Source organism: Rattus norvegicus, chromosome 9 (assembly GCF_036323735.1).
Source record: "Rattus norvegicus strain BN/NHsdMcwi chromosome 9, GRCr8, whole genome shotgun sequence".
Taxonomy (NCBI): domain Eukaryota; kingdom Metazoa; phylum Chordata; class Mammalia; order Rodentia; family Muridae; genus Rattus; species Rattus norvegicus.
In genome coordinates, this window is record NC_086027.1 from 81,576,520 (window position 1) to 81,601,341 (window position 24,822).

At 43.7% G+C, this 24,822-nt stretch overlaps 1 protein-coding gene and 1 pseudogene across 1 annotated transcript in view; both read right to left on the reverse strand.

The window, feature by feature from the left end:
• The window catches only part of Marchf4 (membrane associated ring-CH-type finger 4), a 119,746-nt gene that overhangs the window by 48,817 nt on the left and 46,107 nt on the right, over positions 1 to 24,822 (reverse strand).
• Positions 849 to 6,221, reverse strand: Cks2-ps4 (CDC28 protein kinase regulatory subunit 2, pseudogene 4; annotated as a pseudogene).

Genomic DNA, 24,822 nt, shown 5'->3' on the forward strand with positions numbered 1-24,822 from the left:
GAAAACACCTATGGACTCCACACAAGTGCTCAGCTCAGTATACGTACATCTATCACATGCACACATTCATAATTATTAACTAGTCTCCCAGAGGTGGGGAGCCTTACATTAAAAAAAAAACCTTTAGTTCCAGCTATCCAATGCTTTCTGGAAGGACAGACAGATACTGGATTGCAAGAGGCAGTGCCTAGCAAGGGTTACATAACAAGTGCTGTCTGTAAAGTGTGGCAAGGAGGTATTAAAAATCTGAAGATGATCAAATAATCCAGTTATCTTTATACTTTATACTGTATTAATCTGGATAGAAAGGATATAGGCGTAAGATCATCCATGCATGGTCAATCCAGGGGTGACTGTCATTGTCAGCAATTCCTTCTATTTATCCGTGTCCCTTGTATCTGTGCCATCCGGAGGACTAAAAGAGTACAAACCCCAGAGAACATCTCTTACCATGGCTTTCATTATATAAGCATCTCTCGACTCTCACCAGGATGTCCCAACACATCTACCTAACTGCACCACACCTCTCTTTTACCAACGCGTTTTTCACAGCAATTGTTCTTGTCACCCTTCTTAGCACTGAACAAATGCTTTGACCTCAGCATTTGGATGTCTACCCTGATGTGCTTAGGAACAACAAAAGACTCCACAAGAAATGTTTGCAGTGGGTGGGGCAGCTCCAGGGGCTCACACACAGGCATTGGCTTCCCAGGGCATTTTGTTTTCACTTAAAAGTTTTGAAATCACTGGTGTGTGTGTGTGTGTGTGTGTGTGTGTATGATTGTGTGCATGATTGTGTATATGTGTGTGCATGATTGTGTGTGTGTGCATGATTGTGTGTATGATTGTGTGTGTGTGTGTATGTGTCTGTGTGACTATTTGTGTCACTAGGGGATCAGAGGATAGACAATACTACGGCCTCCATTCTAGGTCTGGGAGGAAGCCACACCATCTTGACAACCTATTTCAGTTTATTTCACTGTTTGTATTTACATAGGTACACTTTCTTCAAAGGCAGTATATAGACTTTATTGAACAAAACAAGTAAAGTAACACAGATATTTATATGAGGGAAAACCTACCAGAAAAATTTTCTTTAACAACTTAAAATAACCTACTTGCAGTTGTATTTAACCGAGCTCTGTTGCTGTGAAGAATACAGCTCATGCACAGGTATGGCTGAAAGATTTGTACATTTCTCAAGTATATAAGTACGTAAGTAACCTTATACACACATATACATTAGATGATCCCAGCTGTACTTTATTTTTGGTCCTTTTGGAAGAGGTCATCTAAAGAGAAGACTACGTGGTTCTGGCTCATGAATCCTGTCATGAACCCGCCCTAGCTCTGTTGGACACTAAGTCTCCTCCACTCCTCTTCGGGCATGGATGAGTCTTAGGGACTTGTTTAGAGAATGCTCTGGGTAACGTGACATGGCAGCACTTGTAGTGCTTGTCCAAGTACTTGTTCGTGTAGTAGATCTGCTTGTGGGCCATCCTGCTGGGCACGGAGGAGAAAACAGGAGCAGGAAATGGGGTGCAAATGGCCCCATGTCCACCTAGGGCCGGCGCAATGACTCTAATGAGGCCCACGCACGTACACTTTCAATCAGAAGTATGCCTACATTTAAAAACTCTCACTGAGAATGCATTTCCAAAAGGACTTCTCTAAAAGCAATTTACTTTGTAATCAGTCTTTTCTTCTTTTTCTTCTTTTTCTTTCCCTTCCTTCCTTCCTTTCTTCCTTCTTTTCTTTCTTAAGTATGAAGTGGTTTAAATTGTTTCCTGGGGTAGTGAGATAGTGCAGTACGTAAAGGCAATTGTTGTGAAGCTCGACCACCTGAATCCAGTCCCTGGGACCCACATGATAGAAGCAGAGAACCGGCTCCCAGAATTGTACAAACACACTGTGACACGCTTGGGCCCACACACATACAGACGAAATAGAAAAATAAAGGAGTAAAGAATTTACTGTTCCCTTGTTTCCTAAGACTTTTCATTGAGATAAATTCATAAAGTTTCACTTTATTAGCAAAATAAGTGTCAACTAATAGATTGGATAAATCCATCTCTTTTTAAAATTATTACTTGTTTTTATTTTATGTGCACCAACGTTTTGCCTGCATGTATGTCTGTGTGAGGGTGTTGAATCTTGGCATTACAGACAGTTAGGAGCTGCCATGTGGGTGCTGGGAACTGAACCCAGGCACCCTGGAAGAGCAGTCAATGCTCTTAACCACGGAGTCATCTCTACAGCCTGCTCCAACTGGTTTTCGAATCACATTAAATACACTACTTTCAGCGTCGTCATTGATCACTTTGTTCTGTTGTTTTGTTATTCTTACATGATTAATATTCTTCGATGTCATGGTTTGTTGATATGAATTTTGTAAAGCGGTTGTAATCTGTCAGGTTTTTAATAAGTCGTAACTTTTGCTGAGGGCAGGCTTAGCCATTTACTTAAATCTTGTATTAAGGTTTCTAAACACCACATGAAGGTGTCTACTTCGTAATAGCAAGGGCCCATTAGTCACTGCTGCATGTGCTCGGTTGGCTGCTGTGCTGAGAGGTGGCTCTCATTATTCCCATTGCACAGAGAATGAACTGAGGGGAGAAGCAGGGTCACCTGCCCAGAGCCATGCAGAAGCTACAGGAGAGATGGGAACTAAAAACTAGTCTCTAAGTGTTAATAGTTGGTGGTTTTCCTCACTTGCCTCAGCATCTGTGGCTACATTCATAAATATGCTGTGTTTCCTGGCTTTAGACACACCTCTGACATCTATAAATAATTTCACTTTGCTTTTGCCTTTCTTTCTTGTTCTCTCTCTCTCTCTCTCCCCCCTACGCACCTCTTACAGTCATACACACACACACACACACACACACACACACACACACACACACACCTCCCTTACTTCCACTAAGACCTGAGCTTCACAAACAGAATGGCTTACTTTCCTCCACTCCTGGTAGATCTATTGTACTGCAGCCTCAGGGGAACACCTGGACAAGCTCCTCTGGCCACACCTTAGGTGGGTCCTCACAGCTTCATACCCATGTGTACTCTGAGTTCCAGCTGGGAAATCTGAAGGAAGTAGGCATGTGGCCTACTATGGTGTGTGTGTGTGTGTGTGTGTGTGTGTGTGTGTGTGTATACGTGCCCTGGGGTAGGGGAGCAAGCAGCCTGGCACCAACCCTGCTGTTCCTACTGACCCCCAGCAGCTTGGTTAGCCACAGAGAGGAGAGTGCAAACTGGGCCTGGATTAGTCAGAAGTTGTCATTTCAATGGAGTACACCCAGTTTACTTCTTGTGAGTCCTATGAAGGACTATCAATGTATGACACAAATAAAAAAGAAACCTGCTTTATGTGTGAAGTTGGACAGCTTCTAAGAGATCCCCATCACTTGGCTCCTTCCAGCACACAGAGCAGTCTCTGGGGTTTGCACCACTCTACAACAGGTTGAAAGGCTAGGACCACATGCCCATGCATGCATGCAACCCCCCATCCATTCATTCTTGAAGGACTTCTGTATACTGTGTGCCAGGTGCCAGCTAGGTGCCTGGGGTACTGTGGTCCTTGCTATTGTATAGTAGGAGAAATAGATGCTTGTGATTAATCACATCCTGGAGTTATAGGCATATGCCCCATGCTCAGCTTTTTACATGGTGTGGGGATCTGGACTCAAATTCTCATGCTTCAGTGCCAAGTACTTTATTAACTGAGACATCCCCCTAGATCATAACAACCCTTCTGAATTCCATTGGCTAAACCACACAATATCATTCATCTCATAATGGTGTGGGTTAGACATGTGGACACCTGTTCCTCAGGGCATTGGCTGAGGTCACTGGATGGTATTCAGTTGACAGGTGAGCTGACCTGGAAGGTTCAAGCTGGCTTAGCTCATACGCCTAGAGTCTTGAGAAGGACGGGAAGAAGACTGGGCTCAGCTGAGGCTTTGGCACTCACACTGCTGTCCTGTGTTATCTACAGGAGCTGCACCCAGGACATAGTGACTCAAGGCTCACAAGGACTGTGTTCTAAGAAACCAAGAAATCATCATAGCGCTATTTGGGATGGCAAGTGTGCGCTGCTCAAGTGGTCATGAAACTCAACTAGATCAAGAAGAGGGAACATGGACTTGTCTCTCGGAGGAAGGGGCATCTTTAATCTATCCCAGGAGACAGCTAGAGAAGAGAAGAGAAGAGAAGAGAAGAGAGAGAGAGAGAGAGAGAGAGAGAGAGAGAGAGAGAGAGAGAGCACAGTGTTAGAAGAGGCTAAAGAAAGGCTAAGACTAGACCTCAGGCTACAACAGAGAGCTTTATTACCTCGACAGGACCACATACATCCATGTGGGTTATGCACAGTGCAAGTCTGGGGGTACTGAGCCCTTGAAGGCATGAGTGAAACCCTTTGGGTTATGCAGTATCTCAATAGTGAGTGGCTATGTGGACCAGAAACCATAAGAGATAACCAACAGACTTTGATCCCATCATAGCTTCTCTGTCCCATGGTTGCATCAGACATGCAGCTTGCTCCTGAAACAATACTTGATTTAAAGTTTAGAGTGTGGGTCTTTGCAACTTAGAAGAGTCTACCTAGAGATAGAGCCATTGTTAAAGTAGACAAGTCTCCCTTCCCTTCCCAGTGACAGACGCTCTGAGCAAACGGCTTATCTTGTCCAAATATTATGTCTGGCCAGTGTCAAAGCCACCTGGTCTTGCCTACTCTGTAGTGTCCTTCAGCTGTTGTGGCTTTTCTTGTCTGTCCCCATATGTCTCCTGGACTTGCCATTCATACCCACTTCTGACTCCAACTTGATTCTTTGACATTGGGCAGGTTCTTCCTGCTGGCTTTTCCACTGGGCCTCAAGGATTACATTTGTTCTCCTTGCCTACTCCAGCCTGACTCAGGCTTGGCCTGTCACCCTCTGGCTCTGCCTTTGTTGGAGACTTAGTGGAGCATGGCATCAGTGGGCCCTGGTTATTTTACACAGAAGTTGTGGGTCACTAGTGTCACTGTCAACGTGTAGAACTCCAGTCCTTGCTGTATGAGTATATTCTAGTGTAGTGGCCACTACTGTTTTGTTTTGTTGTTGTTGAGACAGGATCTTGCTATGTGGTGAGCACAGGCTGGTCTTGAACTTCCCAAGCACTGGGATCATACACCTAACTCAGCTTCACTGTTGGCAGAGACAGGAGTGTGAAGGGTGAAAAAGATGGTCTCTAGAGAAAGCAGGCGAGGCTGCCCTCACCTCCTGGTGCCTGGTGACAGTGCCAACCCTCTCAGTACACATCCTCTTATCCAGCTGCCTCTTCTCCATTAGGAATACCCAGCATATTAGACATGGGCCTCTAAGTGAAACTTAGATTGTGTTCCAAGTGCGGCCCCGCTCTTAAGGTTGGAAATTCTAACCCTTGACAGTTGAGACTTTCAGGTTGACCTAAGGCTGGAATTACAGGCCTCTAAGGAGCCCCACCAGGATTTTCCTTTCTCTCTCCTAACCCTAGGAGTTTACCTGGAGCAAATATGTCTAGAACTGTGGATGGCTTGGTCAGAAAAGTGTTTGTCATTCAAACCTGGGTGTTTGGGACAAGGGACCGAGGTGCATATTTTGCACATCAAAGCAGACCTGATTTCCAGGTTCTCCCAGCATCCCTCAATTCCTACCTGGCATACTCTGCCCCCAGTTCTGAACTTTCCAGCCCAGAGTCTGGGCTGCCCTTCCCCCAGAGGCCCTTCCCTAGATAATCCAAACGTTTTGGTTCCCCCTCCCCTGACCTTCTCTCTCTGTCCTTGCTCTTTCTTTCTCTCTCTTCCCCCTTTCCTCTTTCCCTTCCCGTGGGGACTTCCCTGGCCTCCTTCCTTGGAGCCAGTGAACTAGACTAGTAACTAATTCTCGTTTAGCTTTAGCCGTCAAGAGCCTGAATCTTCTCTGGGTTTAGGTCCCAGCACTGCCCGTGACAAGCTATGCAATATTTCTTCTGTCTGTGTCACTGAACTTCTCAGTTCTTTATCATCCTTAGCAGTAATGGAAACAGTACCTAAATTACATGATCGTGGTCAAAACTACAGGCATCAATGTAGAGCCAGTCGTTGGAATGGCACTAGGTCATATGGCAACCTCTAAGCATTTGCAGATAGTAATTTATTATTATTATCATCATCACCAGCATCACCACCACCACCACCACCACCACCACCACCACCATCATCATCATCATCATCATCATCATCATTTCTTTGGTTCTCAAGATTATTTGAACGATCACAAGAGATGGCCGTCACAATGATCCATGGATTCCATGTAGCATCAATGGTGACACTAGTAATTCTAAGAAAATAGGTCACTCTGTAGCCTTCTCATTGAGCATGGATAGTCTTCAGAGCCTAAAAGGGCTTGGTTCGAATCCCCCTTGGCTAAGGCTGGCAGACCTTGAAGAAGTTGCCTACAGGAGGACTTTCTTCTGCCTGTTGGGGTGAGAGTGAAGGTGAGTGAGAGGCAGGTGACCCACCTGGCACACAGTTGGAACTGGGTTCTCGCTGGTTTTCCGTTGCTTCATGTAGCATAGCTCAGGTATGAACAGTATGTGGATGGAGTTGTTAGATAAAGCCCTGTCCTCCAGGACTAGAGCTGGATGCTTGCAGATGGGGCCAGGGTGTGTGTCGGGGGAGGGCTTTCAGAATGCTCAGCCTCTGACTGGGATGTGTGCCATGCAGACGTGGGGGCTCCCAGCAAGAGCTGCTCTGCCAGAGTCAAACCTTTGTTTGTCTCATTATGTGATATGTCAAGCCAGGCCTTGCTGTGTAAGTCATTTAATGTTGTTTCCAGGAAAGATGTTCATAGGCAATTAATAATGATTAATAATGAACTGAGCAAACCATCACTGGGGTTTATAGTTATTATTTCTCAGCAGAAATGGGTCAGGAAGGAGAAGTGTAAAACACTTGATGGCTTAGCTCTGTGAGCAGGCGCCAAGGGGAGGAGTTAGCACTGTAGCACCTGGGCTCTGTCCTGGGAGCTTTGCAGGAGTGATCGTTTGTAAAATATTATATTTTTATTAATTAAAACAATTTTAAATTTAAATATATTTTGATCATATTCTTCTCCTTCTCCAAGTCCTGCCAGATGGTCTCTCCTTCTCTACCCACCCAAGTTCAAGTTCTTTCTCAAGAAAACGAACAAAAACCCAAGACAACAACAAACTCCCCAAACCAAGAAGACAAAATAAAGCTATAACCCAAAAAGAGCAAAACAAAACAAAAAACCCACTAAACTGTAATCAAATAAAAGCACACCAAAACAAACAAACAAATAAAACCTTAACCTGTGGAAAACACAAAACAAAACAAAACTGTGGAATCTATTACATATTGGTCAACTACTCCTGACCTTCAGGCCTGTCTTGGAATGGTTGATATATCCAATGCCACTTTATTGGAGAAAACAGATTTTCCCCCCTCCTGGCATGTATATGATTATCCCCTAATGGGTAGGTTTTTATTCATTCATTTTAAAAAATTGTCAAAATAAAATATAATAAAATAAAACAAAAAAAATCATCACATCGAAGTTGGAGAAGACAAACTGAAAAGAGCCTAAGAGAAGGCCCAGGAATCAAAGACCTATTCCTTCACACACTCAGGAATCCATAAAAACACTAAACCGGAAATCATAGCATAAGCGCAGAGGACCTAGTGCAGACCCTGTGCTGGCTGTTTCAGTCTCTGTGACTTAGAAGAGCTTTGCTCAGCTGATTTACAGGCCTTGTTCTCCTGGCGTCCTCCGTCCCACTTGAAAATAAGGTAATTAGAGTCTGATCATTACTGTACTGGTTAAACATAGTCAAAGTGAAGACTTTTGTTAGTTTGCCCCTACTTTACATTTTTTCTGTTACACAGGAAAGTAATGAAAACAACGCAGAATCAGGGAATAATAATGCTGTTTCCTTGTATCTTCTGTCCTGCTCTGGTTTGTACTGTGCCATGGATCGAGGTTCTTAATTTCATCTTCTGACTCCCCTCTAGCAGACACACGCACACACACACACACACACACACACACACACACACACAGAGAGAGAGAGAGAGAGAGAGAGAGAGAGAGAGAGAGAGAGAGAGAGAGAGAGAGTTTACAGATGAGGAGAGGGGATGGAAGTTAGGCACTATGGAAATTTCCTGAAAGATGAAAGTCTGTTTGGGGTGAGGGAGGATCCCTCAAGCTCTGAATGGTGAGCTGATTTTCTCCTGTCCCCATGCTGAGAACTTCAGTTATTGTAGCTGTCGCTTGTCCCAACCACCTTAGGGGATATGCCACATTGTAGCTAGACGAGGCCCTCCTATGCAGTGACTCAAGGTCGTACAGGTAAACATTCATTCATTTACTCAGATATTAAATGAAATCCCCGAGGGAATGAACACCCCAGAGCCAAATCCAGATGTCTCTAAAACAACTGGTCTGAGGGCCTCGCTCTCCAAGACCTACCGACATCCTGAGGGATTGAGAAAGGTGGGAGAGGCGGATGAAGAGAGGGAAGAAAAGCAGCTTAAGCAGCGTTGAGGAGATAAACAAATCATTAGCATAGATTTTATAATCATTTGTAGCATTGATATAATGAGGATCGAACTCAAGTCGTCAGACTTTGCAGCGCGTGTCCTTGGTCGCTCAGCCATCACCTTGCTTGCTCTCGAGAGAGAAGCATTTAAAAGGAAAGTACCCTAAAATCTATAACTCCTTCTCAAACGGCTCAGGGAGAAATATATGTCATCATAGATGTATGGACATGGGCATGTTCCTATGTATACGTACATTTACATATCTGTGCATACACACACACACACACACACACACACACACGCGCATACATACATAGGTGCACATACACTGATATAGGGGGACAGAGAGACAGGGTATCATATACCAAATGAAGGTCATCCAGCTTTTTTTGCCTTTGAATTTTTTTTGTACTTCTTTTTATTTTTATGCCATATTACTTTTATTATAATCATCTTCAGATTCCAGAAAAACAATGTTCTTAATGTCATTTGAGGACTAATTCCTCTGGAAAGAGGAGTTCCTAGAGAAATCACCCTACTCTTATCTGGCTGTACAAATCCCTTGTTTCCTGCAGGCTGGAATGAGAGTTTAAGCTGGGTGATTATGTAGCATGTCTTTTATTGCACTTCCATGTCTAAAACACATAAGTATATAGTGGATTTTACCTTTTTAATTGTGTATGTATGTGTGTGTGTGTGTGTGTGTGTGTGTGTGTGTGTGTGTGTGTGTGCTAGTTAGAATTTTATTGCTATGAAGAGACACCATGACCTCCACAATTCTTATAAAGAAAAACATTTCACTAGGGATAGCTTACAGCTCAGAGGTTTAGTCCATTATCATCCTGGTGGGAAGCAGGCAGACATGGTGCTGGACAGGAAGCTGGGAGTTCTGTGTCTGTATCAGCAGGCAGCAGAAAGAGAATTACCCACTGGGCTTAGCTTTAGCATAGGAGACCTCAAAGCCCACCACCGGTGACATAATTCCTCCAACAAGGCCACACCTACTCTAACAAGGCCACATGTCCCAATCCTTTTAAGTAATGCCACTCCCTGTGAGCCTGTGGGGGTCAATTTCTTTCAAACCACCACAGTGTATATGTATGTGCACGTGCACATACATGCATATACATACCCGTGTACAGGCCAAAGGTCAACCTCTAGTGTTGTTTCTCAAGTGCTAGTTACTGGTACCTTGTTGTTGTTGTTGTTGTTGCTATAAATAGATCCACTGGCCTGGAACTCACGACTTAGTTGAGGATGGCTGACCAGCGAGTCTCAGAGATCTATGTGCCTCCACCTTCTCAGTGATGAGGGTAGGAGTAGGGGTGGGAGAGGCAGGGTAGGGTTGTTTTACAAAAGTGTGCCATCGAACAGTGTAATGAGGTAAAATTTTAACTTACTAGAATGAATATAAATGAATGGATTTTAATGTTTTGAATGTCTTTAAAATTAAAAACTGGAGAAATACTGTAATTATTCTTTTTAAGTTGGGCACACAGAATTTCAGCCTGAACTTGCAGCCTTGTCAGACCAGTTGTAGAAACGTATTTCCTGAGTCACTCTGAATGCTGGCCGTAGTTCTATGTGACCTATGTGAATAGACAGCCCAGAAGAGCCCTGCCCTGTGCCCCACCATGTTAAAGGGATGGCTTGTGAGCCAGCCTATGCTTTACGTCCTGGACCCTGAGCTGTGACCCTCTTGGACCCAAAGGCTTCTCAGCATTTGTCTCTGACAGTACCCAAAAGGCATCTTGCAGGCTGACAGAGGAGCGCAGACATTCTCACACTGTCCAGACAGTTATGTATCATTCATAGCCCGTTAACCTGAGCTAAAAAAGGAAAGCCTTTCGACACAGCAAGCTGCTAATCCTCCAGGGCACCAATCCTGGTTGAGCGCAGATTGTACAACCCACTTAGCTACTCCTGGCTCCAAGTTCCCAAGTTTCGTCTTCTTCTCTGAGAAGGGTGTGGATGCACAAACCCATTCATGGATTTCCTGTTTGCTCCTTGTGAATGGCAGCTATAAAGTAATGGGGAAGGAAAGAGAATGCTTATCATGGTCAAAATGATGCTGTGAGACATTTGGTAGATTTTCTTTTCCTCGCACTTTGGTCCTGCCACCTGCCTCATTCCTCATAAGGATAAAGATGAAGAGTTGATTCTAACGACAACTAACTTCATACAGCATCTGGCCCTGAAGATCCCATGGTACTTTGCAGATGGTTCCCGGAAAACCTAATTAACCCTCACAGTGTGTCTGCTGAGGAAGAGATTTGATTGAAATCTATCTGGAAGACAGACCAGAGCACCGTGAGCAGAAACTACTGCAGGAGGATTTCTAGATGAAGAGAAGCGGAACTACCACAGGACATAGACGTGAAATAAATTTCCATGATTGTTCTTAACAAACACAAGCTCTCTCCACAGCACATATAAGACAATCCCCTTCCGTAGTTGGTTCAACTCCGTGTGGTCCACAGAAAGCTAATCTGTCCCCATCCTGGTTCTAAGTGCGTACATGCAAAGAAGCTTAACAAGGACTCCTGTTCCGAGGACCCATTTAAGGATGGGTCACATGACCAACCTCTGGAAGCTAGTGTTTTCAAGGCTATTTCCCCTGTCCTGTGAGAACTCTCAATCAGAGCTGGAGGCCTGAGGAAGAACTGTAACATAAATGCCAGTCTGTCAGAGACTGTCCTGTTTCCACATGAACAGGCGTGATTTCTCCTGTAGCCAAACAGCCCCACAGACTAAGGGCCAGAAATAGAAACACAGTCCTTGTTTCCACCCCTGATGCGTGCAGTCGGTTCCCTTTGGCTTCCCTGAGTGTTCGCCAACTCCTTTCTGTTTTGCATGACAGAGTTTCTGTTGGTTTTCTGTCGCTTGCAACTAAAAAAGCTCTGTTATGGCTAGAGCATTCTCACCCCAGAGCATTACCCGGTCTTGTCTCTGCCACAAACAATATCATCTATCTCAAACAGCATTGGTGCCTTCTTCAAGACACCAGAGGGGCTGGGAGACTGGAACAACCAGAAAGTGACATGTCCAGGGCTCTCCATTTTATGATGGATAAAGCAGAAATTATTGGTCTAATGAGATTCTGGGAGGCCTTTACCCACCCAATCACTCAGTGCTAAGTCTCTCAGCATTGCCAAGTGGTTATCTAGCTTTGCTCAGAGAGGTGAGCGTCTCTCTTCATAGAGGTTGCTCCTTCATCGAGGGCAATTGCAGCTATTAGACAGCTGATAATTACTCTGAACAGAAATGTATCGAGGACTTTGGTGCCCTTAAAAGCACAGAAGTATTATAGAAATGTGTTTTCATTTTAATCCCAGGTGTGGGACATGGGGCTGCTTCAGACTGTCCACAGCAGCTGACTATGATTTGCCTCGTGCTCTATCAGGAGTGTGGTTTTGCCACCGGAAGATAACTTCTGCGATTGGTTGCCATTCGGAGTTCTGGGGACTTTTCAGAGCATATTTAAGTGCTTGGACCCCCGAGTTGACTGATGCGTTGCTGTTGATTGATGTTTGTTGCCGTTTGTCAGGTAGTCATGGGCAAAGATACAACAAGAAGAAACTAGATATCCTGACCGGCAAAGATCAAACTTTCCCCAAGGAACTTGAAGGCCCTAATCAGCAAGAAGGAGTCTAATGATATTGTCCCCGCCCCTTTCCTGCCTCTGACTTTACTTGGGGATTTCTTTCTTTCTTCTCCTCCATCTTTCTTTCCTACATAGTGTTAGGGGGGTTGAAAGGGTGAAAGAACCCACAAAACAGCCAAAGTCCAGCTACATAGAAATCCGTGCTGTCTGCTATTCTCAGACTCCATTTCTGTTTTCTAGGGCAACACAGTGGATTTGCTCTGCTCTGGGGCAGCCAGTCTGAACTCCAGATCTTGCCGATGTATTCTAGATTTCTTCATATCCACTGGTTTTGAGTCTTTTAATTGTGAACTGCCCTGTATACCTCTCTGGATGTTTGTGTCCCTTACATATGGCGGATATTTGGCTGACAAGAGAGACACTGTAATTTCTGGATTTTAGTGAACATAGAGCATGACTGCGTTAACATCACTAAGGTATGAGATGGGAGATAAGCAGGAGACTAGGTTTTTGTTGTTCTTTTTAATTGTACATTTTAAATTAAAATATAATTAGATCGGTTCCCACCTCCCCTTTCCTCCCTTCAACCTTTTCCATGTCCCCTCCACTCCCTCTTAAACGCTTCTTTTTCTTTAATGTTACATGTAGTATGTGTGTATGTATATGTATGTATGTATGTATGTATGTATGTATGTATGTATGTATGTGTGTGTATGTAATGCATATGAGTACAACCTGCTGTGTCCCTTTAGTGTTTCAGGGATGACTATTTGGAGTTGGATGACCGACTACCGGGCTCATCCTCCCTCCCTCCCTGCACATTCCTTAGCTACCTGGAGCTCTGTGGTTGGTTTGTTTGTTCTTTCCCCCAAGATGGGTTTTCCCTGTGTAGCCCTGGCTGTCCTGGAACTTACTTTGCAGACCAGGCTGGCCTCAAACTCAAGTTCTACCTGCCTGTCTCCCAGGTGCTGGGAATTAAAGGTGTGAACCACTCCAGCCTGACTTGTCTATTCTTTTACAATTAAAAAAAAAGTCATGTTTGACAGGAAAACCCTGTCAAAACAAACAAACAAACGAAAGAAGGCATACTTTATTGTAAAGAACTTGGAAAATATTAACAAGAAAAGTATAATTTAGTCAGATGTGGTGGTGAACTTCACAGCATTCAGATTGCTAGTTTCCAGGCCAGCCTGATCTACTTATCAAGTTCTAGGCCAGCCGAGACCATATAGTGAGACCCTATCTCAATAACAAAACAAAACAAAACAAAACCTAGAATATTTATTTATAACCCTACCACCTACAGATAAACAGTGTTAATACTTTGATATTTTTCTTATAATCTTTTCTTTAAATGAAATGTTTTAAAACACACACTCAAGTCAAACTCTGGATCCTTTTTATATTTGGGAGGATATCCTATGTCATTTCATAGCACCCGGAAGCTTGGCTGTTCATAGCCTGCCGCGGCTAGAATCGGAAACTTTAAAACCACATCCTTATTGTCAATACTTGGGTTTCTCACATTTTAACATGTTACCAGACAACCATGTGGTAAGCGTTTTCAGTTGAAGTTTGCAGAAGCAAGTTTGAGTCTCTGGGGTATGAACACTTGAAAGGTTCCCGAGAAAGCCTTGTCTAGAGATGTGTTTTTTTATTCTCCCACCCAGACTGTGAAACACTTGTTTTATAACATTCTGTTCAGCACTTTCGTAATTTCTTTTTCCATAATGGATGTATTAGGGGCAAACAGTAGCTGCTTGATGACTTAAGTTGTATCCTTCCTTTATTTATAAAATTGGATGTTTTGGGATTTAATAAGTTGGGTTCATATTTTTTGTATTACATTTTTAGTTTAGTAATATTTTTATTATTAAAGGCCCCATGTTGGCAACAGCCATTTCCTAGGGCCCTGTGTGAAGAATGTTTGACTGGTATTTAAACCAAAGGAAGCACCCTTTGACCCTCTGTCATCTAAAATACAGTGTCTAAAAGAGACTTTCATTTCACCGCAATTGGATGGAAGCAAAGCCTAGGATCCCAAGAGTGTTATTTATCCAGAGTTTCACATATGCAAAAAGTTCACTGAAATAAATATGTTATCTCCATCATCATCCTGTCTAAGGTTCGTGTTTTCAGTTAATTTTTAGGGATAACTTCTACAATCAGGGCAATCCAAATTTTCTGATGTCTACTCTAATACTCTCCTCCAATATGAATTGTACAATTATAAAGAATAAGGGAGTCGACATCTGGAGGAGAATGAAGGAAGATCAGGAGTTCAAGACCACCCTCAGCTACACAGTGAGTTTGAAGTGAGGTTGGACTACTTTTGGCACTGTCTCAAAAACCTTGCATCATGCTTTACCTGATCCCTGTTGGTTATGGAAGGATGTGTTGTCTCCCCATCTACCACAGATAAATTAAAACAAAAAAAATGGTTACTAATGAAAGACACTTTAAATGGTTTTATAAGGATTAAAGATGACGTGCTAAGTAGCATTAAAATGTTACTTATTAGTTGTGTGTGTGTGTGTGTGTGTGTGTGTGTGTGTGTGTGTGTGTGTGTGTGAGCCACAGTAAGCAGGTAGAGTAAGTAAGAGGACATCTTTTTAGGAATTGGTTCCCTCCTTCTGAGCCCTGCGTTCCGAGGATCACACTTAGGTCATCAAGCTTGGCAGCAATCACCTTTGCCCACTGACCCATCTCTTTGGCTTCTGCATTTATACAATTTTAAGGGGCTGGAGAGATGGCTCAGTAGTTAAGAGCACTGACTGCTCTTCCAGAGGTCCTGAGTTCAATTCCCAGAAATCACATGGTGGCTCACAAACATCTGGGATCTGATTTCCTCTCCTGCTGTGTCGGACAGCTACAGTGTACTCATATACATAAAATAAACAAATCTTTAAAAAACCAAACTTATTTTAAAAAATTAAAATTTAACTGTACAGTTGGCTCTTCTCTGAGAGTTCTGTTGTTTTCAAGTTAAATGAGATGTGATTTCTCTTTTTAATTGTTTTCCTTTAAGAATTAGTATTAATAGTCAGTTGGACTTCCTTGAGTATCAGTTCATTAAAGCTTTTAAATGTTGCGAAACAGAATCTTTTGTTGATTCTACCATACCTAATGTTGTTAATGCATTGAGAAAGAAACTTACTGATAATAAGTTTTAAAGTTATAACCGCCCAAAGACCTGACTGTAAGGCTGCTGAAGCCACCTCACAGGTACGTTTTATCATTATTTTATTACCGCATGTGCAGGAGGTGGTGTGGGACACATGCTACAAAACATACTACATGGAGAAGACAACTCTCCGTTCTCTTCTTTTACCTTTACATGGGTTCAGGTTGTCAGGCTTGGTAGTGGGCACCTTTACCTCACCAGCCCCACAAGTGAGCTTTTAGAGAGTAAATGGATGTGACATGAGGTGGCACTTGAAACTTCCAAAGCACATCTAACTGGGTATCACTGCCTTCCCTTTTTGCCTCTTCCAAACCTTCCTGGTTTGTCATCATGGTCACAGCTGTTAGAAGTGAAACCAGAGAGTTGAGGAGTGCAGAACACTCTAGTTTTTTTTTTTTTGTTTTGTTTTTGTTTTTTTTTTCAATGTTGTGGAGGGAGAAGAGATTCCTCAGGGTTTCCAGAAGCTACTGTGAATGAAACATATCAAAGACAGTGTTTCCCCTGCCATTACAGTGATCTGAATCAGCAAGTAAATACCATTAATTAAGGATCCTCTCTAGGCTAAGCCCTGAAATAAGCCTTATGGGAAGCACTTAGGGCTAAGACAATAATGGAGAGAAGAAAGCCACGGCAAAGACAGGAGGTGATGGGGCTCCAGAGGATGAGAGCCAGGAATTCCACGCCCCTGCTGCATCCTGGGTTTCATTTCTTGGAGTCAAATGAAGTGAGGATTAGCAGACAGCTAGTCTGCTTTGTGGCTCTGCCCTGTAATCACACGATGCCATCTGGAAAATTTTAAACCAAATCTTTAGTGCATACCTTATACCAAAATAAAGTTTAGATGGACTTAACATTCAATGACCTTTAACAAATTTCTTTTGTGTTTATGCCATATGCCAGATGTTGTTTTTGGCGCTCAGAATGCAAAATAGCTATGACTTCTGCCCTCCATGGAGTTTATAGTCTAGTTGGGGAAGCAAATATTGAATAGATGAAATGGTCTATGCTTCTTCTTAAAATAAAGGTCATGAAGGATACAAGAGTGTTGTGAGAGAGAAGAACGGGGTTGATGGAACCTTCCTTAGAGTAGGTAACCAGAAAGAGCTCCCTGCAGAGATGCCGTCTGATCTTGAGCATGAAAAGAAGAGAAGACCATTGCAGACAGTGGGAAGAGCGGCCACAAGAGTCTGGAGATTGAGAACAACAACATGCAAGACGAAAACACAATAAATATTTATTTTTGCCCTCCACAGAATTTATACTCTAGCTGGGGAAACAAATACTGAAAAAATAGACAAAATGTAACAGAATAAATAAGCCCTTTATAAATATGATTTCTTTTTTAAAAAGATGGAACCACATGCTCTTCAGACAACATAAGATTTTAACGTCTCCATTACAGAACCCATATGAAATTGAAGACAATGATAAACTAGAAAAAAAGTGTAATTCAGTGATAATAAGTAGTTCTCATTAGTAGACAGAAAGTACTTGAAACTAAATGTTAGAAAGCTTTGACATTCCCTCCAAAAAAAGGAAGGTCAGGAGAGTTCACAAAACAACCCAAATGGCCAATAACAAAGGAAACTCTTCTAAATTCAAAGACATAGAAATATACACTCAAGAGCTAGAGAGTTGAATCAGTGATTAGATCACTTGCTGCTCTTGCAGAGGACCCAGAATAAATCTCCAGGACCTACATGATGCTGACAACCATTGATAACTCCAGTTCCAAGCACAATCTGATGCCCTCTTCTGGTTCATACATTGTGGTCAGACACACATAAGGGCAAAGCATCCACATACAGAAAATAAAAACATATTATATATATATATATATATATATATATATATATATATATATATGAGAGAGAGAGACAGAGAGAGAGAGAGAGAGAGAGAGAGAGAGAGAGAGAGAGAGAAAGACTCACTCAGATCATTGGGATATACCACTTCTACTCCTGGGAATGGTAAAGATTTAAAGATAGTCCTCAACTTCAAGGCAGGTAGAGGCAGGAGACCTTCCCATGCTGGTGGGATCACCCACCAGAATTGCTTATCTAGAGGGCTGAATATCCTTCAACTTGGCACGTCCATGTCTAGGAATATACCATGAGAAAGTTCACTCAGTTCCATGGGAGTAATCAAGTATGAGGACATTTGCTCTAGAATATTCCAGCATGACTAAAACTCAGACCCAGCGCTGCTCAGCCTTTTGGCTAAGACCAAGTACACTATATGCTATCCACCGAATAGCTGATGCAGACTGTATCTGAAGACGATATATTGACTGGATTGTTAAGAGCACCGAGAAGGCCTAGGAGCTTGCTTTGGTCACTATCTATGTCAACCTGGCATTGCTGTACCTGCAGGAATAGTATGCCCTGTGGGGGAACTTGCAATAACAGGAAGCCCTTTTCTCAGAATGGATCACAGGGAAATCACTAAGAATGACTTTGTTCAATTTGCTTTTAGTTGATGTGAAAGTGTGCTCAGGATGATAAGTTTAAAAAAAAAAAAGCAGCTTACAAAATAGCCCTTATGATAGTGTTCAATTTTGTTTTAAGATATTGTATATAAGGGACCGGAGAGATGGGTCAGCAGTTAAGGCCACTAGCTGCTCTTGCAGAGGACCAGGGTTTGATTCCCAGCATCTGTGGAGCAGATCACAACCATCTGCAACTCCAGTTCCAGGGAGTCTCATGCCCTTGTCTGACCTCTGCAGGCACCAGGCACGTGAACAGGGCGTTTACATACCTGCAGGCAACACATTTGTGTGTATATATATAAAATCTTTAAAAAAAATACTGTGTCACCTCAAAGTATTCCTTTCCTTCTTGCTTGTTTTTTGTGTGAAACAAAGTGTCCCAGAGGAGCTAGCCTTGAACCTGAGACCTCCCTGGGCCTCACCACTGCTGCAATTAGAGGTTCAAGTCACTACTCTCTGGTTAGCCGTCCTCCAAATATTAAGTGTTTATCTGGTTGATAAGATTAAATGTAATTTTACTTTTCTTCCTTGTATTTTATATATGTTGTGAGGCCTTTTCTAGAATAAGCTTTTCTTTTCTAATGCTAGGAAAGTAAGTTAGAGCTGTTTCCACACAGAGATGGATAAAATGGGAGTCAGGGCAGCAGTACTTTGGGGCGGGAAGGTAATCTTCTTCGGTTTCCTCCCCACAGGCCCTGTTTGATCAGCCTGGCCACGTGAGCCCTTGGGAGCGGGCTAATCCTCGGAGGAGGTGATATGCTCTCGGATATGCTCTGCCTCCGGTTTAGACCTCAGTTGCCAAACACCCAAGCTTCTGGCTCAGTGTGTTCTCTTTCCCCATGGGAAGCAAAGCCCTTTGCGCGCTCTGCCTCACCGAGTGGCTGGAGGACAAGTCACCACAGCCTCAGACGCAGGTGTCTGGGGTGACACAGAACGACATCTCACCTCCAGAATAAGGGCAGCTCTTCCGCCTTCAGGGCTGTGAAATGTCAGGCCTGATTAGAAAGGTCACTTGTCCTGACAGCTCTCAGTGCTTCCCCGAGAGCAGCCTTCCTGCTGTGATCATTCTTAATTGTGCTTCCTGCAGTGGGTGCTAGTCTGCTCAATTTCTTATAAAGACGGAAGCCCCACCTTCCACCCCTCCTCTACCCGGAGCAGGGGAAGGGAGAGGGAGAGAGAAGGAGACGAAGGGGAAGGGGGAGGGGGAGAGGGAAGGGAGGAGGAGGGGAGGGGGAGAGAAAGTTCTCAGACCAAAATGCCAACTGGATTTCTAGGAATAGTGTTTGTGGTAGATAGAGGAAACGTCTTTGAAGGAAAGGTGGCCATTCTCCTGGGGCATGAGTTGTAGTTGGGGCAGAGCAGAGAATAAAGGATGAGACAAGCCTCCAAACCAGTACACAGAACTAAGGATGATGCCTGAGGCAGAAATTCTCCAAGGCTCAGCATGCTTTGCCCCACCCCACAAACTCCCTGGCTGCAGATCTGGGACACTGCACAGAAAATGTATTTAAGTGAAATGCCCAGTGTGACCTGAGAACAAGTGGTCCAGGCACCCTGCTTTCAGATACCCACCCTAAAGGTTGAGAACGATATGTTTAAGAACCCAGTTTGGGGCATATCAGAGGAATCTAATTAGAATGCCAGAGATGTGCTGCCTGGTGGGAAGGATCAGGGAAGGGATGAGGGAGGGCTTCTGAAGCACAGGGCAGCTAGGAAGGGATTCTGGATCTGAGAAGTACAGCCTGCTGTGGGTGTCTCCCTGTAACCCTCAGCTCACTCATTCCTGTGCTGAAATATCTGGGGAGCAGATACTTTGTAAAGAAAAGGGATTTGTTTTGGTTCAGAATTCTGGAGGTGAAAGCCAGAGGAGACATATTTGTTGATGGCCTCCTTTCCAGCAGAGTCCCAAGGTGACACAGGGAATCTTGAGATGACAGGTAGCCCCCCTACCCCTGATTTGAAGTCACTGGGATTCAATCTCAGGCATTCTATCCAACTTGCCTAATCCAAACTGAACTCATTTCCCAAGGCGCCATCTCTGAACACCAGATTAAGCCTCACAATGAAGATCAAATCCCTGTGAGTTATAAAGGACAAACCATATTCAAGCCAATCACATTCTTCATTCTTCAAGCCATATTCTCCAATTTGTAGACATCATGCCATCTAGTAATATTGATGCATTAGCTAAACAAATACCTTACAGCAGATTACATGTTTGACAGTGTTATCCCCCCCGTGTGTGTGTGAGTGTCTGTGTGTGTGTGTGTGTGTGTGTGTGCATGTGTGTGTGTATTTCTGCATATGGTTTATGTGTTTGTGTATTGGGCACATGCTCAAGTATGTAAGTATATGCGTGTAGAGGCTAGGGGTTGACATCTTTTCTTAATTTTCTACCGTACTTTTAAAGAGATATATTTATTTATTTTATTTATGTGTACATGCCTGTGTGATTCTATGTGTATCACATTTATACAAATGTCCCTAGAGATCAGAGGGCAGCAAATCCCCTGGACATGAAGCTATTTACCAATTGTTGGTTACCGTGGCACAAGCTAGAATCACCAAGGAGAAAGGAAATTTGGTTGAGAAAATGCTTCCATGAGATCAAGCTGTAAGGCATCTTGCCAATTAGAGATCAATGGGGAGGGTCTGATCCATGGTGAATGGTGCCATCCCTAGGCTAGAAGTTCCGAGTTTCTATAAGAAAGCAGACTGAGCAAGCCAGGCAAGCAAGTCAGTAAGCAGCACCCCTCCATGGCTTCTGCATTAGCTCCAGGTTCCTGCCCTATTTGAGCTCCTGTCCTGATTTCTTTCGATGGTGAATAGCAATATGGAAATGTAAGCCAAATAACCCCTTTTCTCCCCCAACTTGCTTTTTGGTCTTGGTGTTTTGGGACAGCAGTAGAAACCCTGACTTAAGTGTTATTTAGCACATATACCCTCAGAACACGTCCATTTATTTCTGTGCGAGGGGTTTCACCATTCATGAAGAGTCTTACAACTAATCTGAAGATTCATGGACTTAGCCGTGTGGGTCAGGGTGTGTTTTATGAGGATAGAAACATCTTGTCATGAAATGTCCTATCCGAAAACAGAACTATTTACTACAAAGGTCAGGGGAGGACAGTCTAGTAGCTCACAAGAACCCTCTGTCTCTTGCACAGTCTAATTGTTAACAACAGAGGGGTGGCTCCTCCATTGACTGGGATTTGTGAATGAATGTTCTAATATGGAATTAATAAGTGTGTTCTTCAATAGATGTCCTAGCAGATACCACAGTAAGTTATGTCTGCTTCATCCTTCCGTCTTCGAGCTTACAGTGATAAATCCTCTCAGTTTTCCTAACCAGTCAAATGATTAGCTCACAGAGCAGATGGAGAGAGTCCCTGAGTGTGTGAACCACTCCATCTGGACTGTACGATGAGACTCTCCCAACTGTGGGAACTGCTATATACTCTATTACCGGAATTTCCATGCTGACACCTGAGGATGATGTAATGGTTATACCTACTTTGAAGGACGTCGTGAGGATCCAATACGATAAAGCCATCTATGTCTTGTGGTCTACTTGTGACTGGCCTTGCCTCCTCCTCATTTTTATCTATATTTGGCATTTAAAATGTTCAGATATAGACAAAAATCAGATCTAGCTGGCATGGTGATATATCCCTGTAATCTTAGCACTCGGGAGGCAGAAGAATCACAAGTTTGAGGCTAGCCTGGGATACATAGTAAAACCCTTTCTCAAAAAACGTGAGGTGTAATTTGGGTTAGTGATACTGACAGATTTGAAGTGGACAGTTCAATAAATTTGACTGAAGCCATGCCTGTTCTCATGTTTTCTGTTGTCTGGGTTGTGAGACTTTTTTTTTCAAAATGCTGGATTATGTTATAATTTATATTCTCTCTGTAGTATAATCTTATCTCCCACCAATGGGCAGACTCTACGACAGTTCCTCCTCGTCTTTACTCAGACTTAGAACCTAGGAGTGATGTGGTGCAGTCAGCTCTCACGCTCTCCCTTCTGTGCATCCCAGAGAGACTAGGGATGAATCGGTTTTATTTTTAGGTCCCCAGGGAAAGTGTTTCTACAACCTCCCTCCGTCACCTGTCTCAGCGCTTAGCAACCCTGAACACTAGAAAGCCCTGTCCCTGTGTGTGTCCCTGGCTTTAAATGAGTAATACAACCAAGGTAGACTCAGTGTGTTTCCAGGGCCACAGCTCAGATATGGAGACAGTGGAGCAAGCTTGAGAATGAGTGCACGTGTGTGTGTGTGTGTGCGTGTGTGTGTGTGTGTGTGTGTGCGTGTGTGTGCGTGTGTGTGTGTGCTGAGATCCATGTGCTGTGGCCCTGTGCCTTCACAAAACCAACATCATGATGCAGGAGGGGAAGGCTCTGCCTGGCTCCCACCCATGACCGTGCCTGGGAAGAAGCCTTTCTGCAGTCGTTGGGTCTCTAGGTTATTTTCTTTCCCAAAGGATAAAGCTAGAAATAAATATTTCATGTGAAATAATATTTTTACACAGCGGTGTGGTTTAAACAAGAAGGGTCCTGTAAGTCAAAAGAACACCTTACTGCCTAAATACGGCCCACAGTGGATTTGAAATCCCTGCCTTCCTGTTGCAGCATCTCTGCATCTGCTTCTATTTCCTTTAATGCTTGGGGACATCTGCAAGACAGGCTGGGCAAGCAAACATAGAATCCTGATTTCAAGAGGGGAGAAAAACCAAGCCTCAGACGTGCTCAATGACCCGTGCACACAGCAGGCTCACACCTACTGAATCTGTTTCACTGTGCCTCCTGCTATACCCCATCCCTATTCTATAGGGTCATTAGAGCACACACTCACATCTCACGACCCACACTTTTGTGAACAGTACAGGAAGAAAAAGGAGCAAGTTAGAGTAGACGCATGGACAAAGGCAGCACTGACTGCATAAGATCAGAACAGTGACCGGATTTTAAAGATCTGAGGCATTAAAATCCATTACGGCAAAGGTGGCAGACTTATACAGCCTAATGTCCTCCATCGTCTCAGAAATGGGAAAGGTTTCAGGTTATATTAGACCACAGGAAGCAATGGTGGCCACTAGAAGAACGTTAGACAATGCTACAGCCCAACAGGAACAAGTGACCACAGATGAAAATGGAAACTCTTAGCCAAAACCTTTCTTCATTTTAACTAGATAATCTCAAGTATTTGGTCACAATAACAGAAAGTGACAAACACAAGCTGTGTGTGTGAATAGGTTTGGCCCCCAAAGATTCATGTGTTTGAATTCTCATCCCATAGGGTGTTGCATTATTAGGAGGTGTGGCCTTATTGAAGTAGGCGTGGCCTTGTTGGAGTGGGTGTGGCCTTGTTGGAGTGGGTGTGGCCTTGTTGGAGTGGGTGTGGCCTTGTTGGAGTGGGTGTGGCCTTGTTGGAGTGGGTGTGGCCTTGTTGGAGTGGGTGTGGCCTTGTTGGAGTGGGTGTGGCCTTGTTGGAGTGGGTGTGGCCTTGTTGGAGTGGGTGTGGCCTTGTTGGAGTGGGTGTGGCCTTGTTGGAGTGGGTGTGGCCTTGTTGGAGGACGTGTGTCATTGTGGAGGCGGGCTTTGAGGTCTCCTATGCTCAAGCTCTGCCCAGTGTGGAATCCAGTAACCTTTTAGTGCCTTTGGATGAAGATATAGAACTCTTGACTTCTTCAGCACTGTGTCTGCTTCCCACTGTGATAATAATGGACTAAATGTCTGAAACTGTACACCTGCCCCAATGAAGTGTCTTCATTTCATGCTTCCATCATGGTGTCTTGTCACAGCGATGAAACCCAAACTAACGGAAGCCCTACATAGTTCCTGTGTTGATTGTCAGAATATTTTCCATCACTAAGAATAAAAATGTGGCCGGGTGTGGTAAGACACTTTAATCCCAGCACTTGGGATCTCTGAGGCCAGCCTGGTCTACAGAGAGAATTCCAGGATGACCAGGGTTACCCAGAGAACCCCAGTCTGGAAATGAACAAACAGAAAAGTGACAAACCAGGAATCCAATACGACTTTTTTTTCTCTCTGTTTATACTCACAGAGCGAAGAAGGAAGGCCGAAAGCCAAAATCTAGAGATTTATCTGAATAATTCAGAAGAACAGCAAACTAAACCCAAAGTAGAGAGAAGGATCATAAAAATAAGATCTGAAGTAAATGAAACAGAAAACAAATGCTCGTAAGGGGAGACGCAGCACAGCCGAAAGCTGTGCTCTTACAGGACTAGAAAGGATTAGAGAGCTGAGTGGGGAAGAGCACACCTGTAATCCCAGCACTGGAGAGGCTGAGGCAGGGTGATCCTGAGTTCTAAGGCTAGCCTGGCTAAATAGCAGGTTCCAGGCTAGCCCAGGCTACACAGTGAGCCCTTCTATATAAGCAAACAATGAGCAAACAAATGTTAAATGAAAACAGTCTATCTCTAGTAAAACCTATGGATATGGAAAGGAAACAGGGCCAAAGAAAGTGTCTTCCAGACACAACAGGATCAATGCATATGTGAACTCACAGAGACTGTGGCAGCATGCACAGGGCCTGCCCAGGTTCCAGTCAGAAGGGGTCCCAGCGCTAAGAGAAAGAAGTGGATGTGAGCTCCCATCCCCAACCAAGAAGTGAAGTGGAAACTTGAGAGTTCTTTGAAAAGCCGGTTGGATGGTGTTTTGCTGGGGCGAGCAGGTGAAGGAATGTTTTGTTAAAGTGGACACAGGTATGAAAGGCTAGGGCTGACTCCTGAAGAAACATTTCACTGAAGCGGACACAGGAGAGAGCATGTGAAAGGACACGTGATGAAGGATTCTTTGCTAAAGACATTGATCTGCCTTACGTTGAGTAGTTGAGCTGCATTTGTCAGGACTCCATAGAGAGAAATGCACCAACAAACTTCTGGTGATGTGCTACAGTTTCTTGTCACTTCCAGGGACTCAGGCTGATTGGATGCACGTGCAGAGGCAAGATCTGTGCTGA